This window comes from Moschus berezovskii, chromosome 14 (genome assembly GCF_049115385.1).
Source record: "Moschus berezovskii isolate FMDL1 chromosome 14, NW_MosBer_1.0, whole genome shotgun sequence".
NCBI classification, from domain to species: Eukaryota; Metazoa; Chordata; class Mammalia; order Artiodactyla; family Moschidae; genus Moschus; species Moschus berezovskii.
Genome location: NC_142473.1, coordinates 26,364,667 through 26,380,070, shown reverse-complemented (window position 1 = coordinate 26,380,070; position 15,404 = coordinate 26,364,667).

Below are 15,404 nucleotides of genomic sequence, written 5' to 3'. Positions count from 1 at the left end.
TTATTCATAATAGGCAAAAAGTGGAAAGAGCCCAAATGTCCCTCAATTAGTGAAGAGATAAATAAAATTTGGTAGGGCCATATTGAAATATCAGTACTAATAAAAAAGTGTAAAATACAGATAAATACTACAACATGAATGAACTTTAAAAATATTATGTTAAAAAAGTCAAATACAGAAGATTGCATATTATGTGATATTCTATTCATATACAATGTCCAGAAAAGACAAATCTGTCATGACAGAAAAGTAGGTTCATGTTTGCCTAGAGTTGGAGTGGAAATGGGGATTAACTGTAAACAGATATGAAAAATCATACTGGGGAGAAGAAAATGTTCTAAAACTGGATGTGGTAGTGGTTGCACAACTTGGTAAACTTTCTAAAAATCCTTGAATTGTATCCTTAAATTTGGTGAATTTATGGTATATAAATTATGCTTTAATAAAATTACTTTAAAAAATTCCATTTGATTGAATTTTTATGTTAACTTTTATTATTTTTTCCTTACTATAAAATTAAGGCATGTTTATTACAGAAATTTTAGAAAATAGTGTAACAGAAAGAAGAAAATTCAAAGTGCCCATTGCTTCCATCTTCAGACAACCATCTCTTGACATTTTGGCATAGGTCCTTAGTTTTCCTTTCTATAAAAATGTGAACTGAAAAACTAAAAATTCCCTGCCCCTTGATCTAGACAGAATCTGGTATACCTTTTCAATAATCTTTCAAAGCTTCACTTGAAATCTTGGACATACAAAGGGATAGCTTGAACTGAGTCTTGACATAAGGGATGGTTCTGCGTAAGGAAAGAGGAGGCTCTGAGAGGGAGAGCACAATGAGAGTTCTAGCTTGAGTTTCCTGCCTTCCCACAAAAAACAGAGTCTACAACAAGGACTTTTGTGCAAGTACTTTATTTGGGATGTAATCCCAGGGAGCAGGAATGAGAAAACTAGGATGAGAAAGAGAATGTGCAAGCTAATATAGGTGTGTTTTCAAGGTTCTCCCTATGGGCCTGACTTGTCCAGAACCTGAGAAGCATACAAAATGCCTCCCAAAATTGTTTCCCTGGAGGGAGGGAGGCAAAGTATATACCCATAAGCTCCAGACACCCGTTAATCGAAGGTTGCCCCTGGGGATGTTAATCCCTACATGTCTTAGCAGTGCTTGGCCAGGCAGATTTACGTGTGGCAGAAAGTGAAAACACAGACAGCACATTCAAGACAATATTGTTAGTATGAGCTAGCATGGCACTGTCCACTGCAGTTACTATGGAAATCAGAAGTGGGCTGAATCAATGTGACACAGGGCACCAGATTGGATCAAGCAAGAGGGTGAAGCTTTAGTAGAAAGAAATCACCATAGCTGATTCAAGTTGTTGTACAGGAAAAACCAACACAACATTGAAAAGCAATTATCTGCCAATTAAAAATAAATTTTAAAAAATCACCAGAGGACCTTTGAGCAGAAGTTTTACTTCTTTCTTTCCAATCTATTTGGATTATTTCTTTTCCTTATTTTACTGTATGTTTAGAACCTCGGTAAAATGTTGGAATAGAAGTGATGAGAAACAGCATATTTGCCTTATTCTCTATCTTAGAGAGAAATCAATCAATATTTCATCATTGTATATGATATTAAGTTCAGTCGCTCAGTCATGCCGGACTGTGACCCCAAAGACTGCAGCACGCCAGGCTTCTTGTCCATCACCAACTCCTGGACCTTGCTCAAATTCAAGTCCATTGAGTCAGTGATGCCATTGAACCATATCATCCTCTGTTGTCCCCTTCTCCTCCTGCCTTCAATCTTTCCAAGCATCAGGGCCTTTTCCAACAAGTCACTTCTTTGCATCATGTGGCCAAAGTATTGGAGCTTCAAATTCAGCATGAGTCCTTCCAATGAATATTCAGGACTGATTTCCTTTAGGATTGACTGGTTTGATCTTGCATTCGAATGGACACTCAAGAGTACTCTCCAACACCATAGTCCGAAAACATCAAGTCTTCCGTGCTCAGCTTTCTTTGTGTCCAACTCTCACATCTATATATGACTACTGGAAAAACCATCAGTTCAGTTCAGTTCAGTCGCTCAGTCGTGTCCGACTCTTTGCAACCCCATGAATCACAGCACGCCAGGCCTCCCTGTCTATCACCAACTCCCGGAGTTCACTCAAATTCATGTCCATTGAGTCGGTGATGCCATCCAGCCATCTCATTCTCTGTCATCTCCTTCTCCTGCCCCCAATCTCTCCCAGATTCATAGTCTTTTCCAGTAGGTTAACTCTTCGCATGAGGTGGCCAAAGTATTGGAGCTTCAGCTTTAGCATCAGTCCTTCCAAGGAACAGCCAGGACTGATCTCCTTTAGAATGGACTGGTTGGATCTCCTTGCAGTCCAAGGGACTCTCAAGAGTCTTCTCCAACACCACAGTTCAAAAGCATCAATTCTTCGGCGATCAGCTTCCCTCACAGTCCAACTCTCACATCCATACATGACCACTGGAAAAGCCATAGCCTTGACTAGACAGACCTTGGTTGGCAAAGTAATGTCTCTGCTTTTTCATATGCTATCTAGGTTGGTCATAACTTTCCTTCCAAGGAGTAAGCGTCTTTTAATTTCATGGCTGCAAACAGCATCCACAGTGATTTTGGAGCCCAAAAAAATAAAGTCTGACACTGTTTCCACTGTTTCCCCATCTATTTCCCATGAAGTGATGGGACCAGATGCCATGATCTTTGTTTTCTGAATGTTGAGCTTCAAGCCAACTTTGTCATTCTCCTCTTTCACTTTCATCAAGAGGCTTTTGAGTTCTTCTTCACTTTCTGCCATAAGGGTGGTGTCATCTGCATATCTGAGGTTATTGATATTTCTCCTGGCAATCTTAATTCCAATTTGTGCTTCTTCCACCCCAGCATTCCTCATGATATACTCTGCATATAAATTAAATAAGCAGGGTGACAATATACAACCTTGACGTACTCCTTCTTGTATTTGGAACCAGTTTGTTGTTCCATGTCCAGTTCTAACTGTTGCTTTCTGACCTGCATACAGGTTTCTCAAGAGGCAGGTCAGGTGGTCTGGTATTCCCATCTCTTTCAGAATTTTCCACAGTTTATTGTGATCCACACAGTCAAAGGCCTTGGCATAGTCAATGAAGCAGAAATAGATGTTTTTCTGGAACTCTCTTGCTTTTTCCATGATCCAGCAGATGTTGGCAATTTGATCTCTGGTGCCTCTGCCTTTTCTGAAACCAGTTTGAACATCTGGAAGCTCATGGTTCACGTATTGCTGAAGCCTGGGTTGGAGAATTTTGAGCATGACTTTACCAGCATGTGAGATGAGTGCGATTGTGTGGTAGTTTGAGCATTCTTTGGCATTGCCTTTCTTTGGGATTGGAATGAAGACTGACCTTTTCCAGACCTGTGGCCACTGCTGAGTTTTCCAAATTTGCTGGCATATTGAGTACAGCACTTTCACAGCATCATCTTTCAGGATTTGAAATAGCTCAACTAGAATTCCATCACCTCCACTAGCTTTGTTCATAGTGATGCTTTCTAAGGCTCACTTGACTTCACATTCCAAGATGTCTGGCTCTAGGTGAGTGATCACGCCATCGTGATTATCTTGTTTGTGAAGATCTTTTTTGTACAGTTCTTCTGTGTATTCTTGCCACCTCTTCTTAATATCTTCTGCTTCTGTTAAGTCCATACCATTTCTGTCCTTTATTGAGCCCATCTTTGCATGAAATGTTCCCTTGGTATCTCTAATTTTCTTGAAGAGATCTCTTGTCTTTCCTATTCTGTTGTTTTTCTCTATTTCTTTGCATTGATCACTGAAGAAGGCTTTCTTATCTCTCCTTGCTATTCTTTGGAACTCTGCATTCAGATGCTTATATCTTTCCTTTTCTCCTTTGCTTTTCACTTCTCTTCTTTTCACAGCTATTTGTAAGACCTCCTCAGACAGCCATTTTGTTTTTTTGCATTTCTTCTCCATGGGGATGGTCTTGGTCCCTGTCTCCTGTACAATGTCATGAACCTCTGTTCATAGTTCATCAGGCACTCTATCAGATCTAGTCCCTTAAATCTATTTCTCACTTCCACTGTATAATCATAAGGGATTTGATTTAGATCATATCTGAATAGACTAGTGGTTTTCCCTACTTTCTTCAATTTAAGTCTGAATTTGGCATAGCTTTGACTCTTCAGATCTTTGTCTGCAAAGTGATGGCTCTGCTTTTTAATACACATTTTAGGTTTGTCATAGCATTCTTCCAAGGAGCAAGCCTCTTTTAATTTCCTGGTTGGAGTCACAATCCACATTGATTTTGGAGCCCAAGAAAATGAAATCAGACAGTTTTCACATTTTCCCTATCTATTTTCCAAAGTGATAGGACCAGATACCATGATTTTCCTCTTTTCAATTGAGTTTTAAGCCAGCTTTTTCACTCTCCTCTTTTATCTTCATCAAGAGGTTCTTTAATTCCTCTTCACTTTTGCCATAAGGGTGGTGTTGTCTGCATATCTGAGGCTGTTGATATTTCTCCCAGCAATCTTGATTCCAGCTTATGCTTCTTCCAGCCCAGCATTCCTCATGATGTACTCTGCATATAAGTTAAATAAGCACGGTGAATGTATACACCCTTGACATACTCCTTTTCAATTTTGACCCAGTCCATTGTTCCATGTCCAGTTCTAACTGTTGCTTCTTGTCCTGCATACAAGTTTCTCAAGAGGCAGGTTATCTGATCTTGTATTCCAATCTTATTAACAATATTCCACAATTTGTTATGATCCACACAGTCAAAGGCTTCAATATAGTCAGTGAAACAGAAGTAGATGTTTTTCTGAAACTCTTGCTTTTCCTAGGATCCAACAAATGTTGGCAATTTGATCTCTGGTTCCTCTGCCTTTTCTAAATCCAGTTTGTACATCTGGAAGTTCTCAGTTCACATACTATTGAAGCCTATCCTGGAGAATTTTAGCATTACTTTGCTAGCATATGACTTGAGTGCAATTGTGTGATATTTTGAACATTCTTTGGCATTGCCTTTCTTTGGGATTGGAATGAAAACTGACCTTTTCCAGTCCTGTGGCCACTGCTGAGTTTTTCAAATTTACTGGCATAATGAGTGCAGCACTTTAACAACAACATCTTTGAGGATTTGAAATCGCTCAACTGGAATTCCATCACCTCCACTAGCTTTGTTCGAGTAATGCTTCCTAAGGCACCCTTGACTTCACACTCCAGGATGTTTGGCTCTAGGTGAGTGACCACACCATTGTGGGTATCTGGGTCATTAAAAGTTTTTTTGTAGAGCTCTGCTGTGTATTATTGCCACCTTTTCTTAATCTCTTCTGCTTCTGTTAGGTCCTTACCATTTTTATCCTTTATTGTGCCTTTCTTTGCATGAAATGTTCCCTAGGTATCTCCAATTTTCTTAAAGAAATCTATAGTCTTTCCCATTCTGTTGTTTTCCTCTGTTTCTTTGTATTTTTCACTTAAGGCTTTCTTATCTTTCCTTGCTAGTCTCTGGAACTCTGCATTCAGTTGGGTATATTTTTCCCTATGTCCTTTGCCTTTCACTTCTCTTCTTTTCTCAGCTATTTGTAACGTCTCTTCAGACAACCACTTTTCTTTCTTTCATTTCTTTTTCTTGGGGATGGTTTTGGTCACCACCTCCTATACAATGTTACAAACCTCTGTCCATAGTTATTCAGGCACTCTGTCTACCAGAACTAGTCCCTTGAATCTATTCATCACCTCCACTGTATAATCATAAGGGATTTTATTTAAGTAATACCTGAATGGCAGAGTGGTTGTCCATACTTTCTTCAATTTGAGCCTGAATTTGTGATAAGAAGCTGATAATCTGGGCCACAGTCAGCTCGCGGTGTTGTTTTTGCTGTCTGTATAGAACCTCTCCATCTTCAACTGCAAATATAATCAATCTGATTTCAGCCCTGACAATCTGGTGATGTTCATGTGTAGAGTCGTCTCTTGTGTTGTTAGAAGAGAGTTTGCTATGACTAGTGCGTCCTCTTGGCAAAACTCTGTTAGCCTTTGCCCTGCTTCATTTTGTACTCCAAGGCCAAACTTGCCTGTTACTCCAGGTATCTATTGACTTCTTACTTTTGTATTCCAGTTCCCTATGAAAAGATCTTTTTTTGGTGCTAGTTCCAGGAGGTCTTTTAGGTCTTCATAGAATCGTTCAGCTTCAGTTTCTTCAGCATCAGTGGTTGGGGCATGGACTTGGAATACTGTGGTATTTAACGGTTTGCCGTTGAAACGAATCGAGATCATTCTGTTGTTTTTGAGATTGCACCCAAGTACTGCATTTCAGACTCTTGTTGACTACGAGAGCTACTCCATTTCTTCTAAGGTATTCTTGCCCACAGTGGTAGATATAATGGTCATTTGAATTAAATTCACCCATAACCATACATTTTAGTTCATTGATTCCTAAAATGCTGATGTTCACTCTCGCCATCTCCTGTTTGACCACACCAGTTTGACCACACCATGGACCTAACAGTCCAGATTCTTACGCAATATTATTCTTTACAGCATGGGACTTTACTTTCACCACCAGACACAACCACAACTGGGCATTGTTTCTGCTTTGGCTCAGCCTTTTTGTTCTTCTGTGGCTATTTCTCTGCTCTTCTGCAGTGGTATATTGGACACCTAGTACACTGGGGGATTCATCTTTCAGTGTCATATCTTTTTGCCTTTTCATACTGTTCATGGGGTTTTCAAGGCAAGAATAATGGCATGGTTTGCCATTCCCTTCTCCAGTGGACCACCTTTTGTCAGGCTCTAACTATCAGGGATATGCCCTTCGGCCGCTCAATGTAGCTGGATGACATGCCGGGCACCCTGGTTGTCTCACTGCTGGACCTCCTTGAGCATTTGAACCTTCACTGGCCACTGGGTGTCGGTCAATGTTCAGCCAGGGATCAAGGCAAAGGCCCTGCAGGAGTGGCTGGGAAGAGGGTCTGGGGAAGGCTGGAGCTGATGTTGGCGGACACCCAGGATGGGAGGGCACCCGAGCCTCATCACTGCCCGCTGGCTGCCCTGGAACCATCCACTGCTTAGGAGTCTCAGAGCCAATCAACCGCTCAGGAGCGGTTGGTACCCCGACCTCTCTGCTGCCACGGTCACCCTGGGAACTGGGGGTGCTTGTCACTACGCTGTTTCTACCTCCAACTATGGGTTGGTCTTTGCAAAGCCGCTTCCCAGGCCACCAACGCCTCTTCAGGCCACCACCACGTTATCCTGTGGCGATACTTGTTATAGGTTTAGTACTGTTGCTGCTGCTGCTGCTAAGTCACTTCAGTCGTGTCCGACTCTGTGTGACCCCATAGACCAAAGCCCACCAGGCTCCCCTGTCCCTGGGATTCTCCAGGCAAGAACACTGGAGTGGGTTGCCATTTCCTTCTCCAGTGTGTCAAAGTGAAAAGTGAAAGTGAAGTCGCTCAGTCGTGTCCGACCCTTAGCGACGCCACGGACTGCAGCCTACGAGGCTCCTCCATCCATGGGATTTTCCAGGCAAGAGTACTGGAGTGGCTTGCCATTGCCTTCTCCGTTAGTGCTGTTAGGTAGGTAGAATAGGGAAAAGGAGTCCAAAATGGCGGTGGCCAAAAGACAAGGAAGGGAAAAGCCCGCAAAAATAGAACAAAGGAAGATCTGAGGACCGGAGTGAAGACCTCAGGTAAAACAAACAACACTCCAATTTACATAGGGCAGGCCCAGGGCGGGAAAAAGCAAATAAAAAGAGCCGCCAAAGCTCACGCGCTCTCTCTCTCTCTCCCCCGCGCGCTGGGGCTCTCTTCTCTTCAAGTCTTTGGATCGATGTGCCCTCACGCCTTGAAGATGGATTTTCCTGCCATCTTCTAAATAAAATAGAGCTGTAGCACTGAGCTGTAACACTGATTTGTATAAGAGCTATAACACTGCCCGTTCGAGACCTGAGAGCTATAACACGGTCTGTCCAAGACCCGAGAGCTGGGACACACCAAGGGGGCTTTAATGTCCGTCACTCCAAATCTTTGTTGTGACGAGACAAAAACCGAGGGGCATACACTCGCCTGACGGTACCAAATGTTTTTCCAGATCACAGTGAAACTGAAAAGCACTTGGGTTAGTTTTCATTATATTTCTGAGAATTTTTATGAATAATAAATTTATATAAGTGCTTATTTATTTAAGCCAATTAAACAGAGATCTTTTAGAGATTAATTTTGGTAATATTATCTGAGGTTTGAAAATACCACACAGCTACAACACACACTTGTGTACAGACACACATGAATATACAGACAGGCACAAACTGATAGTTTAGCTTTTAAATTTTAACCATAAGACAGGTATGATAATGTAAAATTCACTAGTTACAAAAGAAACAGGTGGAATAAGTTAAGTTTATATGTTCAGATGGCTAAATCTTTTTCTACTAATATTTATGGAGAAGACGTAAGATTTTTCATTCACTCAAATTTCAAACGACCTGTCACCATTTTGTTCTTCTGGTACTAATTATCTCCCTGAAGTCTGTAGAATATGTATATCCCAAAGGCATACATTTTTATCTTTGAAGAAGAGTCCTTAAAAGGCAAAAGTTCTTATCAGGCTCCAATATGGTCTTCCAGTATCTTATCAGGTTTCAAGCAGGACAAACAGTAAATATTCGTGGAAGTATTAAATAACTTCATGGACCCTAAAGGCATTCATTCTCAAAGAAGGTTCAAAGGTTCCTACATTCCCAAGAAGAAAGCCAAGCCAAGCTTTTGTTTTTAAAAAGGTAACCATTTAATGGAGAAGGAAATGGCAACCCACTCCAGTACTCTTGCCTGGAAAATTCCATGGACCGAGGAGCCTGGTAGGCTACAGTCCATGGGGTCGCAAAGAGTCGGACACGACTGAGTGACTTCACTTTCACTTTTCACTTTACCGAGGAAAGGCAATTTACATGGAAGATTACTAGAATTAATGCTCAAATACCAGAAGCTAGAGTGGAGCAATAGGAATTACATCAGTCCTATAGTCTTTTGTTTTTTGTACCTTTTAAGATATGCACATTTATTAAGACACTGCTCTTTTTTCATCGTTCTTTTGTATATTTATTTATTTATTTTTGATTGTATTGGGCTTCTTTGTTACTGCACTGGCTTCTCTCTGGTTGCGGTGAGCAAGGGCTACTCTCTAGTTTTGAAGCAAGGGCCTATCATGGTGGTGACGTCTCTTGCTGAGAAACACAGGCTCTAGGCAATGCAGGCTTCACTAGTTGCCGCAGGTGGGATCAATAGCTGCAGCTCCCAGGCTCTAGAGGACAGGCTTAGTGTTGTGGCGCACAGGTTTAGTGGCTCTGCAGCATGTGGGATCTTCCCAGACCAGGGATAGAACTCATGTCCCCTGAATTGGCAGGTAGATTCTCATCCACTGTAGCACCAAGGAATTCCTCAGTACGTTTTATAATATTTCATCAGCCTTTTGCAGGAAAATTTTCAAAGAAACTATTTTGGAATTTTGAAGCTTTGTGGAAGGTTCAGCATGTCAATTAAAATAAGTATCTGGGTTAGGAAGATACCCTGGAGAAGGAAATGGCAACCCACTCCAGTATTCTTGCCTGGGAAATTACATGGACAGAGGAGCCTAGTGGGCTACAGTCCATGGGGGTCACACAGAGTCAAACACAACTTAGCAACTAAACAACAACACCTCTTCATTAAATGATCTTATTCAATTACAGTGTTCCTCCTAATGACCACTGTAATTCTAGTTTGTGATTTCCAAGTGCTGGCAGCAGTTTAGAAGGACCCTAGCTGTAAATGGACTTTAATCCTGTCAATGAAAAATTAATCAGTCAATCTAAGAAATGGAAATCTTTATTAGAGCCAAATTTGAGGACTATAACCTGGGAAGAGCACCCCAGGAAGCTCTGAGAACTGTCCCACCTGTTAGAAGTCAAGGCATAGTTATATGAATTTTTTGAGACTGTACCTCAAATGATGTATTATTGGTAGTTTACATACTTCAAATCTAAGCACCGTATGACCCCTGACAACATTGTTGATATCAAGTAAAAAGATGCACAATGTGAGAGTTGTGAGTTAAGTTTTATTTGGGGGGGAAATGAGGACTGCAGCCCAGGAGACAGCATCTCAGCTCTGAGAGACTTCTCCAAAGAGGCAATGGGTAAGATCAATGTATAAGATTTTGGTGACCAGGGAGTTCAATGTAATAAAGCACTCATTTTACAAAAGATTTTAAGCTAGTCACAAGGAACTGATGTCACCATGAAGGAATTTAGTGCTTTTCTAGATATGAGGAGATGCAAGGATTTGGATCTTGAAATTAGTTCCTGAAAATATCTAAGTATTTAAAGACCTGTTCCACCAGTTTCCCTAGAGCACAGAGTGTAACACTCTCGAATCTGAATTCCCTTTGGAGAGTATTCAAGGTCAGCAGCTGCAGCAGCACAGGCAGATGGCAAATGTCCGTGTTGTTCTTCATTAGCTGGCAAATGCTCTTGGCAAGTGCCAATTTTTAGTTGACATTGACTTTTAAAAATGCACAACATGGTGAGAGTAGCCAGTTAAGTTTTACGGGGGCCAAAATTAGAACTGCCCCAGGAGATAGAACCTCAGATAGCTCTGAGAAACTGCTCCAAAAATCCAGGGGGGAGGAGATCAGTATATGTGTGATTTTGGTGAAGGGAGAATGCATGCAATGAAGCACAGATTTTTCCAGAAACTTTCTGCTAGTTTCGTGAAGTTTTTGGTAGTCACAAGAAACAGTCATCACCATGAAGGATTTTAGTGCTTTTCTAGACATGAGGAGAAACAAGAATTAGTCTCATAATATTGGCTCCTAAAAATATCTGACTCTTTGCGACCTCTCTGAAGACCTGTCTTGCCAGTTTTCCCCCAGCAATGAGTGCCTCATTTCTGCTCTCTACCCTGAACTCCTTTCGGGGGTGTTGAAAATCAGCAGCTGCAGCAACACATGATTTCATCCTTGTAGAGATCTATGGAGAAGGAAATGGCAACCCACTCCAGTGTTCTTGCCTGGAGAATCCCAGGGACGGGGGACCCTGGTGGGCTTCCGTCTATGGGGTCACACAGAGTCGGACACGACTGAAGTGACGCAGCAGCAGAGATCTATGGAAAGTGCCCATGGCAAGTGCCAATTTGTAGTTGACAAGATCAAGATGGAATGTTATCTTTTAAGGAGTTGTCTTGCTGATGCTAGGAAACTGTTGCTCTTCAGGGAGCAGCTTTTTCTGCCAATGGAGGAGATTTGGTCAATGCATAATGTAGAAATACAATGCATGGTGTGGGAACAGAGGAAGCTAAAGGCAGAGAAACTTTTGTTTAAGGTTTTCTTGTCTTGCTATAAAGTATGAATTTTATTTCATGATCCATATTTATGTCCAGCTATGTCTAGCCACAAATGGAGTGTAATTCTCATTTCTGTCTGGCCATATTTTGGGGTCCCTACCCTGGAGGTTTCCCTGGTGGCTCAGATGGTAAAGAATCTGCCTGCAGTGTGGGATACCTAGATTTGATCCTTGGGTTGGGAAGATCCCCTGGAGACGGAAATGGCTACCCACTCTAGTGTTCTTGCCTGATAAATTCCATGGACAGAGGAGCCTGGTGGGCTATAGTCCATGGAATCTCAGAGACATACACAACTGAGCAGCTAACACACACACATACACCCTAGATGTTATCAAGCCAAGCTCTCAGAACACAAAGCAAGTTTTGTTAAGGTTTTGTAGATATTCAGTATCTTCCAGAACCACAGTTCTTAGACATAAAATAAGCAGATGTGCTGAAAGATGGCAAAGAGTTAAATAACTCTTTGGACTTTAGGAATCCCATTTTTTACTCAAAATAAAATTTCATTCACCTAAGATCTTGCAGCACTGGACCAGTCCACTCAAATCCAATCCAGTCCAATCCAAGACAAAGTCTGGTTTTTAAATTGGATCTTGTCCAACTCCAACTGATAACTACTAACAATTCCCATGGAACTCTGGACTAAGGGGAAAGGTTGAACCAGAAGAACTCAACAATTGAGGACTGCAGGCTGCGGGCTCTGCATGGAAGAGGAACTTCACACTGCCACCAATTACTGCCACATGGATCTTTGGGCAGAATCAAGGGCTGGGAATTGCAGGCTAAAATGCTAGGGGTAGCTCTCTAGGTAGACCTATCTACTAGCTCAACGGGGCACCAAGCCACCTGCCCTGTGAAGAAAAGCCTATTAGATCAGGAGTTCAGTGCAAAGAGAGCAGAGCTCAGAACTTACTCATGGCCGTTGAGAATGGCAAGAAAGATAGTGAATTTAAAGAGTAACATTTCTTGTGTTTCTCATTGTCCCCAAATGCTGTCAAGTTCACTTCTAATCCCACTGCTGCCCCCCAAATTTGTTAAATAAAAATTCATCAGAATAAATTTGAAGATTTTTGTGCTGAAAGTTTTCACTTTCATCTCAGGCTCAAAGGATTTGTTAACAAAATAGGCCACTCGTTCTATACAAATAAATAATAGCAATATTTATTAAAGAATTATCTAGCTTACTTTCAATATACTAACATTAAAAGAAAAGAGAAAGAGAAACAGCAGAGGTTACATCACCAAATTGGATTTTGACAAACATCCAGACTCAAACAGCGCTGGGCAGTCCCGTGACACAGCACAAGTGGAGTTCCAATTGGGAAAAGGTCCCAGGTGGTGGATCTACTCTGGGGGTGAGACTTCAAAGATTGCAGTAGATTGCAGTTCGGGGCTCCTGTTTATAATCCCAGGATGCAAACTGATATCATCATCAATCTGTGAGCAAATAGCAGCTCTGGTTTCATGTTAATACTATTTGTTTTGTCTTGTAAAATTTGGAATGTTGTTAACCCGGGCCTTGGTTGGCAAGGGACCCTTCAAGGGTTCAACAATTTCAAGATTTGTCCCCAGTCTTAGTTGCTGTAGGTCTTGCATTCACAGCAGGTAGTCAGAGCAGTGTCTAGGCTGGTTAGAAGCAAGGTCAGAGGCCTGCTCTGCTTTGTCTCTGAAACCTAAACAAGACTATTTATTCAATTTCCCTAACAAAGATCTAATTGACTTTATTCATGAATTGGGCAGCATCCCATCTGAAAAATAGAAAGAGGCTCTGTCAAGCTGCAGAAAAGAAAAGGGAGCAGAAAAAAAGAAATTATTAGCAAATTATAAAGCAAAATAATTAACATTGTTTTAGGCACAGTTCTCCTGAAGATAACAGAAGGGGCCCTTTAGGGATGGGTGGAATAGCTCATTAGTGCTGACTAGGTAATTTCATATTGACTGGTTAAAGGTTACTTTCCTGGGACAGGCTGTCACTGCAGTTACTTTAGGTACTAAGTTTGTTTTGCTGACACAGGGCCTTAAAGCAGTGACTGTATCTGGGGTCTGTTATTTCTTCTTAATAAAATGTACAACATAATGATTTCATGTTTGTTTATATTGTGAAACAATCACCACAATAAGTCTAGTTAGCATCTGTCACCACACATAGTTACAAAACATTTTTTTTCTTGTGATGTTAACTTTTAAGATCTAGTCTCTTACCAACTTTCAAATACTCCCTTTAGTTTTCTAAATTCTTTTGGTATAACTTCCTTATATTTGACTCCTGAAAATGTGGATATTTAAAGAGGCAGTATGCAGAGATGACATGAGGAGACCGTCTTTTGGAGGCATGCAATCTTGTTTTGAATCTTGTCCCATGACCAAAGTACATGGGAGACATGCGCTTTGGACATATCTCTCAGAGGCTCAGTTTCCTCACATATAAAATGGGAATGGAGGAAAACACCCACTTCACAGGGTAGTTTACAGAATAAATGAGATAATACGAAGCTCTCGGTAGTATCTGGCACTGGACCATGACTGCTAATAAACTTTATTTCCCTTCTTACATTTCCCCATGTACTCACCATCCACTTCCACCTGAGCTCATACGCACCACACACACACACACGCACATACACGCACGCATACACACACACACACACCTGTCAAAAGCACAGCCTTTTCTTCCTGTAAGAAATAAACCTGGAATTTCCTTGATGGTCCAGTGGCAAAGATTCCACATACCCAATGCAGGGGGCCCGGGTTCAATCCCTGGTTAGGGAACTAGACCCCACATTCCACAACTAAAATATCCCACATGTTGCAATTAAAAAAAAAATAGATTCCACATGCCTCAACAAAGACCTGGTGCAACCAAATGAATAAATAAATATTTGAAAAAGAAATAAACCCATCTTGCTTTAGGTCACTTTTTTCCCTACAGTATATAAATTCATTGTTCACTCCAAAGGAATAAAAACATCATGGCTTTCCCTACCATTCTTTCTGGCTCTTAGACATATGTTGCCTATTCCCTATCTTCTTTCAACACATGTACTTTATAACTGAAAGAGAAAATGCCAGGACATATAAGCCTACTTTGTTTTGCTTGCTTATCTTCCAAATTTTAAACTCTTGATTTTGTGCACAAAAGAAATCCCATTTAAACTAGACTACAGATAATGGCAAGTCACAGCTTGGAATTTTGCTAACTCTACATATGATTGTCTCTGGAATCACAAAACCCGTATAGCAGAACAAAACTTTATATTCACATCTGTAGTTATGTTCAAAATTTGGCCTTTGATTTTTCCTAAAATGGTAATGACCTTGCTCATGAATGGCTCCTCACCCCCATGAATGGTACACATGTTTTGTCTAGGATTTAATTATACATCACAGAGCTCAGTTCAGGAAATGAGAATAAAAATAGTCACAGGTAAGTGTGTTCTTTGTTGCTCAGCCATGTCGGCTTCTTTGCAGCCCCGTGGACTATAAACCCCAGGCTCCTCTGGCCATTCTTCAGGCAAAATACTAGAGTGGGTTGCCATTTCCTTCTCCAGGAGATCTTCCTCACCCAGGGATTGAACCTGTGTCTCCTGTATTCCAGGCAGATTTTTAATCTGCTAAGTCATCAGAGGAAGAATGTCAAAGGTATAGGCATTGAAAATCATAAGATTTGGGGCAAGATGTCATGAAATTCCACCTGCCCCCAAAAGGGCTCCTCAATTGAAGTCTTTTGGGGGACACCAAAATAGAGATATCTTCTTTTTCTGGCTCCTAGACTGCAAGATGGTCTAGAAGGTATTTTTAGAGTTAGTAACTCACTTTTTAGAGCCATTTGACAAAAAACAAAAACGACAGGTAGAGATATTTCAAAAAAGCTCTCAGATACCATATTCTGAACACAATGCCTTCTGAGGCCAGAGGCACACATCAGGCAGAGCCTCTGGGCCTTCCAAAGATGACTGCAACCAAAGGGATAAAAATGAAAGGCAGGGGAGGGCTTCTGATTGGCTGGCTG